The sequence below is a fragment of the Pholcus phalangioides genome, unplaced genomic scaffold, assembly GCF_987345545.1.
Source record: "Pholcus phalangioides strain wild (caught in Gottingen) unplaced genomic scaffold, Ppha-v1.0 ptg000014l_1, whole genome shotgun sequence".
NCBI classification, from domain to species: domain Eukaryota; kingdom Metazoa; phylum Arthropoda; class Arachnida; order Araneae; family Pholcidae; genus Pholcus; species Pholcus phalangioides.
Genome location: NW_028301607.1, coordinates 12,122,921 through 12,136,180, shown reverse-complemented (window position 1 = coordinate 12,136,180; position 13,260 = coordinate 12,122,921). Strand labels below are relative to the sequence as shown.

General features: G+C 40.8%; 1 protein-coding gene across 1 annotated transcript in view; it reads left to right on the top strand.

The window, feature by feature from the left end:
• The first annotated feature begins 5,360 nt into the window (after window positions 1–5,360).
• LOC149078162 (uncharacterized) overlaps window positions 5,361–13,260 on the top strand; it is a 59,855-nt gene continuing 51,955 nt past the window's right edge. Inside the window, exon 1 of the mRNA XM_089241750.1 lies at window positions 5,361–5,595. The gene's annotated coding sequence lies outside the window, so the exon portion shown is untranslated. The remainder of the gene's footprint in view (window positions 5,596–13,260) is intronic.

Sequence of the window (13,260 nt, the reverse complement as noted above, 5' to 3'; positions counted from 1 at the left end):
CAAAATGCTGAATTTTGTCAAATGCTGGCTGTTTGGTAAATTTCATTTTTTCCCCAAAAATTAAATATATTTTTTTTGTGATTTGACAATTATATGCAGATAATTAACTTCACGCTTATGATGTCATTTCAGGGGATAAAAAAACGAAAGCGACAGTCTTTTTTCTCAGGTAAATTCTTTGGGAATAAATTTTTCCCCTAAAAATAGAAATTTTTTACAAACACTGAATTTTGGAGACATAAGAACTTTTCGGGAGACGGAGTAGAAATTTTGGAGACTTGGCACAGCTATGTTATAGCATAGAGGGTATATATTAAAAATAATTCAAAATTTCACTCACGAATTGTGCTGTATCAAGAAACTTGATATGACACATAAAATGTGATGCAAACAGTACTATTTATTATCAATTTTTGTTCCATAAAACTACCACATTTCGATATGATCATCCATTTGTTGCTCGAGTTACATTTAAGCAATACTCGATTTCAACCCACATATCTACTAACATCAACTGCAGAAGAGTCTCAATCACTTCTGCGATTCTTGTTTTCAGTTCCTTGATGTTGGTTACACGTGGGGCATAACCTTTGTGTTTGACGGTCTCCATGAGAAGAAATCAAGCGGGAGGGGTTAAATATGGAAATAGAGGTGGCCATATAATAGAGGTCTATCTCGTCCGATCCATCAGTCAGAGAATTCCAGACACTGTCTTTTTTAAAGTGATATGTTGAATTTTATAGCACATCGTCATTGGTGCATGCGATTTTGTATCATTTTTTAAAAGTTGTATCTCTAGAGTAAGAAAAGTCCGCCATGATAAATATTTTGGTGCAAACCACACTTTTTTTTACGTCGGTTGGTGGTTGTTTTTTTTTAAAATTAATTTTTGAAATGTGTCAGAGAGGAACTTTTTGACAACCCTGCATATTTTGCCATTTGCCTTGTTTGCATTTAAGTACTCAAATTGATGAACAAGTTGTTGCAATATGTGATACAAAATATAAATGCTAATTGCATAACAATTTTTGTACATGAAACTTCATTCTTTTAAGCAGAAGTAGCTTTGGTTTTTGAGAGCAACTAAGGCAGTTTCGATTAATCGAAATTTGTAGCAAATAAAAATACAAGCAGGGTTATAAATTGCTGATGATTTCGTGATTCTGTGGTTCTCAAATCGTTTGTCATGGCCATAAGGAAGTCGTTGAGAGTGTCAACTGGGAAAAAAACCTATGTTAGAGGAGGACCAGAGCACTGAAACATGTTAATCCTATTACCACGGGAAAAAACAATTACTTGACGAAAATATTGCTAGTGCAAGGGACTATATTGGATGTCAAAGTTTGAGAACTACTGTTATTTTTTAATCAGTTATTAAAAAAAGAGTTCTTGTACGTACACGATGCAAATTTTTGAGATAGAACTTCTGTCATAGATATAGAGCGCACGCTACTACTACTATACTATGCACTGACAATAGTAATAACGCAATTAACTTCAAAGCATTTTTTAAATGAAAATAAATTTTTTTATTATGTGTACATTTGATCGTTTTGTCTGTTCAATCAGTTTTTCTGTTGCTGTTAATTACTATGAATAGATTTTTCATTAACAAATGCTCAGCTAATTGTTGTGAATGTTTTTTTCTCTTTTCAGGTATTTTTAGTTTTTTGCGACTAAATTTTAAATATAAATGGCGAGAATATATTATGTAAGTTTTTTTTAACATTTTGAATTGCTTGATAAAATTTTGTTCTGTGAACGATTGGTTTTCAATATCAGCTGTATTCTTTTATGAAAACGGTTTTAAGATACTGTACACTCAATTCATTATGCATACAACATTTAATTTAACGAACCTCCAATTTATGAATCTAATTTTCTAGATCCAAACAATATACTATTTCCTTTAAACATCTTTCCTACTTAAAACCTTTCTATTTTACGAATTATTTTTCCCAGTCTGTTACATGTCCACGAAACGTTGACTACGCAATTAAAGTTCGTTAAACACAAAAACTCGATTCATATATCAATTAAATATTTCTCACATTGGACATAATTGAATCTGTTGTTACAGAATATTTTCTTTTCTCCTTAATGTACTAGTAGATTTATCTCTGCTAGTTCAATGCATATTGTATAAATTTGTTTGTTGTGAAAAGCTTGTATGTACAGGCTTGATGAGGTTTGACAAAGCTTATTCTGAAAGGTTTTGGTCATAAAAAGAGTACATGCATCTTTTATGAATGTTGAGGCCCAAAAATCAATTCTAGAGTCCCAGAATCACAAAAATCGTATTCATTTCCCTTCCAAACATATTTAGCCCTAGTAGAATCATAAAAAACCCCTCAAAAGTCCAAAGTTTCTTTGTCAATAAATCACACAATTTTACTATTTTTATCTCACTAGGTTTTTAGCTGTCTTTGTGAATTGAAGGACAATTTTATGGGCTGTGTAGCCATTGTAAACTTGAATGGTGTAATGCGTGGGTTTGCACTCTCCGATACAGCCCTTAGGATCATATGGCAGTAAAAAGCGGTAGGGTGGGTAAGAAATGCTGATTCGAGTACTAGTCTTTCGCAGTTCGAGATAGGCACCACTCTCTTAGATGAAAAACCAATGATTATAACTCAAAATATGAAAAAAAAGACACTAAACAGCTGTTTTGAGGCTGATGTAGCACCCCCCCCCCCCCCATTTTCAGTGGTAGAAAGTCTGCTATAGCGCAGACTACTCTCTTGAACACAACCCATGGTTGATATGAGTGATGCCGCGCTATGGTGAACACCACAGCGCATTGGCCTCATATCAACCACGTGTTGTGTTAAAAATTTTGTTTTTTTTGCCCGCTCCTTAAACGTCACTGGTGTAGTGCATCAGGGGTCTCCAATGACTTGCATACCAATTAATATCAGTTTATTCCTCTGATGTACGCAAGAGAGAAGTTTTTGGTTTCAAAGTCGCCCTTCCCTTCTTGACACAAACTGAGAGCACTAACGCATAGGCATACACAGAATTTTCTTGGGGGACGTTTAAATTTTTTCCTGCAAAATAACGCCATAATCTTGTCTTGAGGGGTTAGAACCCCAACCCTCCCCCCTTCCCTCTTTTGCATACGCCAATGCACTAAAGACATTACAAACCATTGTTAAGGAATAACGGAAGATAATAAAGGGAATCACAGCAACCAAAGTAAACATCCCAAAAGTCATTATTGAGTCATAAGAACCGTTTTTGCCTGACAGTTTTTTGCCCATTTTGATCATTTGTCGTACTCTAATTAACTTTTGAACTTGCACTAATAAAGAAGTTACTCGGAACCTTGATTGCATAAGGGGTGGGGGATTGCCTTGAACCCAATCAGGTCCTATTTGGTGTATACGCAAAATTTGGCGAAGATCTGTCTTAAATTGTAGATTTGTATAGAGAACATACACACACACAGATAATCTATTTTATATGTGTAGATTTGAATTACTTGTTTCCCCAAAGCTTCAACTGGGGGGGGGGGGCGAGTCTGTCTCCCCGGGCGCTGGACCAGAAAGGGCGCAAATTTCATTCAGAAACCTCTCCTTCAACATTACAAGGGGGGCGTCGAAATGTGCGCTTGCCCCGGGTGACCAATCATCTAGTTGCGGCCCTGGCCCCGGCTGACCAAGCTTCTAGTTGCGGCTCTGCTTGTTTCAGACTTGTAGGTAGTCTTAATACATTGCTCTGCATGGACACACGATGCTGTGTGACATAAGTGAAATTCCCGAAAAAATTAAAATTCTGGCTCTCCCTACGTGCCTGGAAGTACCACAGCGAAAAAATTACGTACATTATATTCTTGCAAACCATTTACAAGGATATCATTATCAGGCTTCCACTATGCACTCAAGGTTCCGAGTCGACGACGGCATACTCCTTCCATATCAAACAGGGTGCAAAGTGCATGCTGACACGGCAACTACTCGTGGCCGCCACAAGTAGTTGCCGTGTCAGCATGCACTTTGCACCCTGTTTGATATGGAAAGAGCAGTTAAAGGGTGGATTTGGCTTCCGGGGCCACGAAACGTGCCTGCTTTGCTGCCCCCCGTTATGGCGACGATATTTCGATATAACCACAATATTTCGTAGCATGGCCAATTATGACTAAATTACGGATAGTCACCGTAATTTATGTCATGCTAAGCGTTTTTCCCCCCGAAAAACTCATGTAAATTCATTTCCCGCCTTTAAGCCGGGTTTTCCTAGGAATAGGTTTGTTGCGCAGCGTGAACCGGATTAGACTATTTCGCTCCGACAGAATCGTGTTACATAATCACGCTACGCGTTTGTGTTTTCCTAGCGAGGCGCATCAGATCAGGGCGTCTATATGCAGGGCCGTCTTAAGAGCTTCATGGGCCCCCGGGCCAAATTGTTTTTCTGAGGCTTCCGGGCCGTGCCCGGGTGGGCCCATGCGTTAAGACGGCACCGTCCATGTGAAGTATATGGCTTTGGCATCAGCCACTTCGTCGCCTGCATGCTCCGGTTTGAAGGGAAGGAAAAGAAAACACACAAGAGTGAAGAGAATATCGGCAAAACCGCGGCGCACGACGCATTTGACTCCTCCAGAAGCAGTCGGCAAATCACGCCCGACGTATAGCGCTGTCGTCAGGCGTATTGCGCTCTGCAGGAAAACAGTCATGCTGCTTTTCTTACTGGTGAGTGGACGACGTGTCGCGTTGGGCGAATCACGTTGCGCGCGGCACAGGAAACCTGCTCCTAGGAAAACCCGGCTTTAGTGATTTTCCGACGAGATGAATTTATTTTTCTCGAAGAAATATGGTTAATCTATTTATATAGAATATTGGGTGCACAGTAGTAGTCGTCTTTTTCCGCTATTCCAATTTGTCAGCAGTTTTCCATAATAAATGACAAATTTACGGCCGTATTCACCGACACAGTTTAAATTACAGTCGCAAGTGAAAGTAGGCGCGATCGAAACGTATTGGTTAAAACCAATCCGTGTCGATCTCTATTCCTTTAACCTATGATTGTGTTTTAAACTGTGTCGGTGAATGCGGCCGATAATTTATTTTTGGCATCATTTTTGGTGATGCAACTGGGGCGATTTTCCCGTTTCTGGGATACCGATTACCCTTATTTTCTTTTTTTCCGCAAAAATATGGTCTACACCGTTAGAGACATAAATTTCGATATTCGATACACTGAGCTATAAGTTTACTCGATCAGTGATTCGATACCAATCACGGCATCGATACAATGTCATCGATAACTGGATAAACCTGAAGGAAAAAAACAGTCAAGTCAAGACGTCTGCTATCATTTTTTTTAACAAAACACAAACAGTCCAGTCAAGTCAATCCCCCTCTTCTCCACTGTTTACACTAAAATTGTTGTTTTTTTTATCAGGATGTTGATTGCGATGTTATAGTTTGGAGCAGAAGATTGTTTGTTATGGTACATTTGGTGTGTGTCTCGTGGGATGTTATGTAACATAAAGTCAGGACATAGAGCAGGATTGTCCACATTTCCCGACCGTAACAAACAACGTTGTGTAAATCCTGATATAACACCAGGTGGAGGTGATTTTTCCCGCATTTCAAGGTAACCAACTTTTATCAACAGTTTATTGTCCGTCCAAGAATAATTATACATAATTCGATGCATTCGGCTCCCATCATGTTGTGATAAGCATTATTGTGATTGATTATGAGAAACTTGATATGCAATTTATTAATTGGAAATTATTAATGATCTTATTTGTTGTCATGCAGTTTGATTTCATTGGATTATAAATGATTAGATTGATAACGATCTATAAATGCATATCAAAAACACATTACTATTTTCACTCAAGCGCATTTACATGTGGAGGGGGGGGGGGGCCCTTAGCGGGCTCTAGCCAGTTCCCTCTTATCGCATAGCTCCCTCCCCCCAGAGGTCTCCAGTGCAGAGGGGTCTCATAATGAGATCTCGCGAAGATTTTCGAGACTAAGCATGTAAATTTGTAAGCAATCACTTCTGATCAGGTGGAGGAACTCAGAAAAATCTATTAGCCCCCCCTCCCCATGATGCCCTTAAAATGGCTATTGTGCAGCAAGTTCGAGGGCTGCAAATTTGAAGTAATGGGTGGTTAGAATGGGTTAAAGGCAGCGAAATTTGTTGTGCTCATTGGCAATGAAACCATGAATCCACCTTTGCTAGAGAGCAAGCGACTAGGTGAGTGAGCAACCAAATGAGTTACCCATAGTGTTTGTGACCGAAATAGTGTTCTAGCGTGTGAGCAGGGGGGGGGGTCAGTAAGTGAACAAAAATGTGACCTGGTGAGTGATCATAAAAGTGATCGAGAGCATTTGTAACAGGGTTTAAGCTACGGTCACATTTTTTTGCAAAATGCGAAAGAAAATCTTAGAATGCAAAATAAGTAGTAGCCACTTTTGCAAAAATGTGTACAGGAGGTACGAAACGAGTAGACATCCAACCATCAATCATTAGCAGTGCAGCATTTTGCTAAAGCCTTTCTCCCCCCCCCCCCCCCCATTTTCGCTTTTTTGCTGAAGGAATTTTGTATCTAGCTTAAACCCTGATTTGTATGCATGTGAGTGTGAAAAATAGTGTGCAAGCAATGTGATAGATCAAATGAGTGACCTTGATAGGAAGTGCTTACGTCCTTGAGCAACCAATAGAGTAATCATGAGAGCAATGGACCAAGTAAGTGAATGACCTAATGAGTGACCTAGAGGGTGTGTGAACATGTAGTTGACCAAACAAGTTACCCAGAGTGTTTATGACCAAAATAATCTACAAGCATGTGAGTGACAAAATAGTGTGCAAATATCTGAGCAACCTATCTGGAGAGCAGGGGACGGGGTCAGTGAATGACCAAAAACCATGACTTAGAGAGCAACCAGGTTGATGAATTGGCGTAAGAGTGATCTAGAGCATTTGTAAGCATGTGAGTGACCGAAAACTGTGTGCAAGCATGCTAATGGTCAAAAGAGTGACCTAGCTTGTGTGCAAGCATGCTAATGATCAAAAGAGTGACCTAGTTTGCGTGCAAGCATGATAACGATCAAAAGAGTCACCTAGTTTGTGTGCAAGCATGCTAACGATCAAAAGAGTGACCTAGTTTGTGTGCAAGCATGCTAACGATCAAAAGAGTGACCTAGCACTGTGTAGCATTCTAAAGATCAAAAGAGTGACCTAGCACTGTGTTAGCATTCTAAAGATCAAAAGAGTGACCTAGCACTGTGTTAGCATTCTAAAGATCAAAAGAGTGACCTAGCTCGTGTGCAAGCATGTGAATGGTGAAAACAGTATTCAAGCATGTGATCAACTGAAAGAGTGACCTGAAGAGCAAGCGCACGTGTAGCAACCAATAATGTAACCTTTAGAGCAATGGACCAAGTCAGTGAATGACCGAAAGAGAGACCTAGAGAGTGTATGAGCATGGAGCTGACCAAACTAGTTACTTAGAGTGTTTCACCGAAATAATCTGCAAGCATGTGGGTGACCTAGAGAGCAGGGGGGGGGGACTAGGTTGATGAGCGATCATAAGAGTAATCTAGAGCATTTGTAAGCATGTGAGTGACAAAGACTGTGTGTGTAAGCATGTGATCAAAAGAGTGACCTAGCTTGTGTGCATGCATTTGAATGACAAAAACAGTACGCAAGCATGTGAATGACAAAAACAGTGCAAGCTCTTACATCATTGACCAACGAACAGAGTCACCTTGAGAGCAATGGACCAAGGCAGTGAACGACCAATAAGAGCGATCTATAGCGTGGATGTTTTAGCTTGGGAGAGATCAAAAGAGTGACCCTGAGTAACCCAAATGTGACCATAGGAGTAACCCAAAGAGTGACCTAGGGAACAAGGGAGAAGGTGAGTGAGTGACGAAAGACTGACCAAGAAGTGTTCAAGCATGTGAGCGACGAGACGAAAAGAGTGACTTAGAGATATTGGCATATTTTCAGGAGTAGGGGTAAAGCCTGTTATAGTGCAGCCTGGCGAATTCGTGGAATGAGTGGTTAAAAAAATTAGGCACGAATGGAGAACAGGAGCAAAATTAGTGCAGCCCACAGGCAGCTAAACCATAAATCCACACCTCTGCTTCCACTTATACATGGTATTTGCTTTTAGAAAAATTTGGAAGGAAATATTATTTTCTTTGGGATGAGATTCAAATCAGTATTGAGATTTTATCGTTGTTAAATACTTCCATAATTTACATATTGCATTGCAATTGAACAATGAAATGTGTGTGTGTGGTCACGTGCAGGGGTGGCTTAAGCGAGGGTGCAAGGGTTGCGGTGTTCCCTGGCAGTAGGCGTAGACTTTAGTAAGACTCAGAAATTCCCATGACATCACGCTTTTGAGCCATTCCTCGACAATGGAGATGATGAGAAAAGAATGTAATCTATCAGGGGCGGCTTGAAACAAGAATCTTTACAGATGCTAGAATTATTTTTTGCACTTTCTGCTTATCCCCTCCACATGGCTTCGTCCCCACATCCTGCGTCAGGGTCCCCAAGCCAGATTTTTCATGGGGACCACTTCAGTGTGAAAAAAATGGAGGGGGGGGGGGGAGATAGAAGACCCAGGAGCTGCAGCCATGCCATTCCCTCACAAATTATGCCAACAATTCCTAACAAAATTTTTTTTCCACCCTTTCATCTCGGATTTAGCACCCCCCCCCCCCATGGAACTGTGCGGCCGCAATCAGCCGCCTAGCCCAACAGCCTCCCCTGTACTCTATCACAAGGGGCAAGTTCTGTTTCCCAGAGAGATAAAGGCATTCAAATGAAAAATTCGGTTTCTCCCTTGTCCGGTCACTGGAGCACCAGAAACACCCTTTTGGAATAAATTTTTTAAAATAAAAATCGATGTATCATCTTTAAAGGGTAAGTGATGATAACTCGCCAATAAATGCTGTTTTGAGGATTAAGTTATCTGGCAGGACCAAAAATGCAGAAGAAATTTGCTTCGAAAGCGGGACATATGGTCACGAAAACTTTGCATGTTAAATGCGGCTTTCTCCTGGACAAAAAAAAAAAAAATCAAGGATATCTCGAGGGCCCCCTAGACTGGAGCGAGCCATGTCAGCATCCCGCCAGTCGCTTTTATCAGCGGCGCATGAGGCTTCTCACCCGGGCGGCAGGTAAGCTTGATCCGGTCACGGTGCAATCTTGACAGCATCACTGCCCCCTCCTCCCCACACGGGAGGAGGGGGCAGTGATGCTGTCAATCCACGTCCCTACATGAAGTAAAGGAAAGTGGGGGCGAAACCGGGTGCCAAATGTCCACTTTAACTTGAAATATGAAAAGAAAATTACGCAAAACTTTGTCATACAGCAGGTCTTCAACCTTTTTCCTCAGTCACGAGCACTGCTTATACCTGTCATCAAAAGAAGAGCAACCTTGCTGCAAGTTTGACATACGAATGAATGAAATCAGCGTAATTTCAATGCTCGAATGCAATTTGTGCAAGGTGTATAATTGGAACATCGAGCACTCTAGTTGCTTTCAGGAAGCATCGTGGTGCTCGCGAGCAATTGGTTGAAGATTGCAGATGCCTGCCATACAGCTTCCATGGATGTCCAACCACCTGAATATAAGCGATTTTTTTTTTCTGAAAAAGAAGCAAATACCAGGGTAACTATTGAAATAAATGTAAAAAAAAAATGTACTTATATCAAGATAAGCATAGGCGGAGATAGACTTAGAAGTCTTGGGGGCACGATGATGATGATGTCAATTTATATATACACTAGCTGATACCCGGCGACGTTGCCCGCCCCGTAAAAAATTTATGTATGTATAGCTTATTAATTATATCTTAATCAAAAGAAATTTCTGCATCAAGTAAGATACACAATATTTTTTGCTTTTGCATCTGGTGTGTACTAATTTATATATTTTATATATTTTTGGGATTACCCACACGCGAACAGGCGACGAAAAGCTGTCCGTGTGATAAAACAGGGCTCAAGTAGGTTGATGCCTGCCACTGCTAACGTCTGGCCTTGCAATTTGTTGATTGCCATGGCAAAAGCTAAACGAATCGGGAACTGCAATCGCTTGAAAGTGAATGGCATTTCTTCAGTGATAATTGGGATACGTCGAATGACGTCTTCTCCTTCGGCACATCCAGTTAGAATCGTTGCGTCAATGATTTCTTCACGCAGAGTCTGGTGCTATTGCAGAGTCTCGGTGTCTCCAAATTTCTTAAAAGCATTATAGGTGCTCCGACTTTGAGGGTCAAGTTGTGTGGTGGCACATCCGGAATATCCAAAGAGTTCAGAAATTCTGCAGGATGCAGGACTGTCTGCGCTATGTCTGTGTCAACCGATTCGTAAGACGTGGAGTCTCCTGGAACAATTTTTAGGATTTTTTTCGTTGATCTTGTTCACACTGGCATTTTTCGGTTCCAGAATCGCTCTCACAAAGCCACTCATGGTTTTTTATATATAAGATTAGATCAGTCGCGACTCTCTACCTTTGACGCTGGAAGTGGGTCGGGGGGGGGGGGGGGCAACTCCGCCCGTGCAGTAGACTCTGGTAATAAATTAAATATAATATACTATTTCTATAATCCGGCACACCCTCGTCTTATGTGCCGGATTACTGGCAGTCAATTGAAAAGCTCATTTAAATAATAGTATAAACTTCCGCTCACAGAGCATATAGCGACAGGCTTTCCTCTTCTATGCTCGAAGGAAACCCGCCTAAATAACGCCGGACTATCGACAGTCTACTGAAGTTATCTTTCCTCATGTTAATTGCAAAAACCACATTTAAAAGTAGCAGCATCTTCCTCTGTATTCGAGCGTACTTCGCGGGCCCAGTCTCTACAAATGCGGCACTGGGGGGTGAGGAATCCATTCTTCTCTTGATTTGAACTGTGCGCAATGTTCATTGCGAAGTATTGTTCCGGATAATGTCTCTCACAAGCTTGACTCAAGATGGCAAAGCACGAAGCAATTTCAAGGACATCACAGATTTATTTTACAGAACATCTATTTACACGTATTCACAAGCTGCTATTTGACGGAAAACGCTGAACAAAAAGCGGCTTCTCTCATATACAAGAAAGCTCGTCATCAAAAAAACTCAACAAAACTGCTCACAGTTCTGCTCTGGCGGCGCTTTTGTACAGCAAGAAAAGTCTAAAAAAAGAAGTCGAAGCTTCTGAAAAGATCCTTTAGCGTCACGACGTCGCCAAGTTTGTCGTTTATTTACATAATTTTCGTAACAATATACAATTTTCGGGGATTGTAGTCTTCTCATGATCATTCTATTGAAATAGCTTTAGTCTTTTTATTTTTATTTTTTATGATAACTTTCTATTTACTTTATTCTTGTTGCTGCTGCTTTGATATTTTCATTTAATGGATGTCCAAAATATTTATCTGGGGGGCCTCTTATTCCAGCACGAGCTCATTAGAGAGAAAGAGCAAGAAGAGAGGACGTCTTCCCGTTTTTGTTTTGAATATACTACGCACACCACACGCGCGCGCGCCGATCTAGGGCGACTTGTGTGGATTCTTTAGATCGCGGGGGGTGTGCAACCTTTTCAGTCCACGGGCTAGATATAAGGTAATTCTGCCACTCTCGGGCTAGAAACTGGGGGTTGCCATATGACCAGTATTTTACGCGACATTACCATAATTTTGGTCGTCCCAACTTTTACACAATAATTCCCATCCCCCCCCCCCTATTTTCAACAATGCTTAATTGGATTTTTGAAATCAAGAATAAGTCTCATGACATATTAATTGAAGTTAATACCTTTGACACTATTTTTGGCTGTAATTAGAAACTTAACGTGCCTTAGACACTTTTTTGACTAATTGGCAACCTCAACTTTTTTGTGTGGGGTTGGCAACATTGATTGCGTTTAACAATGTTTTTTGGCTGTCATTGGTAACCTTGCTTGTCTGAAGAAAATTTTTTTGGCTTTAATTGGCAACTTCACTTGCCTTTGACAATTTTATTTTGACTGACATTGGAAACTTTACTTGCATTTGAGAATGTTTTTGTGATAATTAGCGATATTCCGGATGGATCCCGTATTTTTATGAAAAAATATGACCAACCTAGGCTTTTATCGTGGGTGTATGTGTATATATATATATTGATACTCTTTCTATTGGAACACCTTAGCGAGCCAGAGGTTGTGCGCCTACTTCGTTAGATCATCCTGCATTCCAATGTGCTGTGCGGTCATAGTGATGAACTCAAATTGCGCGGACCCACACCGCGAGGATGTAATTTATACCGAGCGCGAGCCCGTAGCATTCATTGTTTGGTACAAGGGTTACGGCATGAGGTTAAGAACCCCTCGATTCAGCGACCGAGAGAGTAGTTACGGTTTTTATAGCATCGATCACATAGTAGGTCAGTGAGACAGTCTCTAGCTATAGACACTGTACGAGGAAAATTTCATTGTTGGTGGAGGAAGCAAGCAGAGAGAGAAGACGCTTCACGCCATTACAGAATGAGTTGAGTTGAATAACGTATGGAGGGAAGTGCGTTATTTATTATTATTTATTTTTCCCCCTTTGCTTGTCTCTTCCCTGTTCAGCAGGAAATAAATGTCTGTTTTGTCACTGCTGCTGAAGTTCAAGATATGCTTATGCTAACTTCATAAAGGACAGGGAAGTGAAACAACGGCCGCGATTCATTGTGTGTTTTGTTCCTCTTTTTCGATAATTGAAGAGCTTGCAGCAAAGAAGGGGGGTTAGCTTAATTTTTCTTCCATTGGGCCAGGGGTTCTTAACCTTTTTTTCAGCCGCGACCCAAAATCAACGTAAAGATCAGCTTCGCGACCCACGGGACTTTTTTCTTTTCTTTCGAAGTTGTTGAAAATTTATAACAGGACTGTAAATGGGGATATGTATTATCCATCTAAAAAGCCTCTGCGAATCAAGTGAGGGTCGTTAACCAAAGCTCAAGAATCCCCTGGCTATAAATGGACTTTCACGACCCCTCTCGGAAGCCCTGCGAATCAAATTTGTGTAGTGACTCACAGAACCCCCTGCTGTAAGTGTATTTGTACTACCTATCTTGGAATCCTCCGAGAATCAAACTTGTGTAGTGACCCATAGATCGAGGAATTATTGATCGTAAGTGGGTTTATATGACCAAAGTTTGGGTCGCGACCCATTGCACAAGAAACCTTTCAGTGTTAGTAGATTTGAACGACCCATTATGGAAGACCTTGCGACCCATAGGTTAAGAACCCCTTCATTCGGCCAAGAACAGAC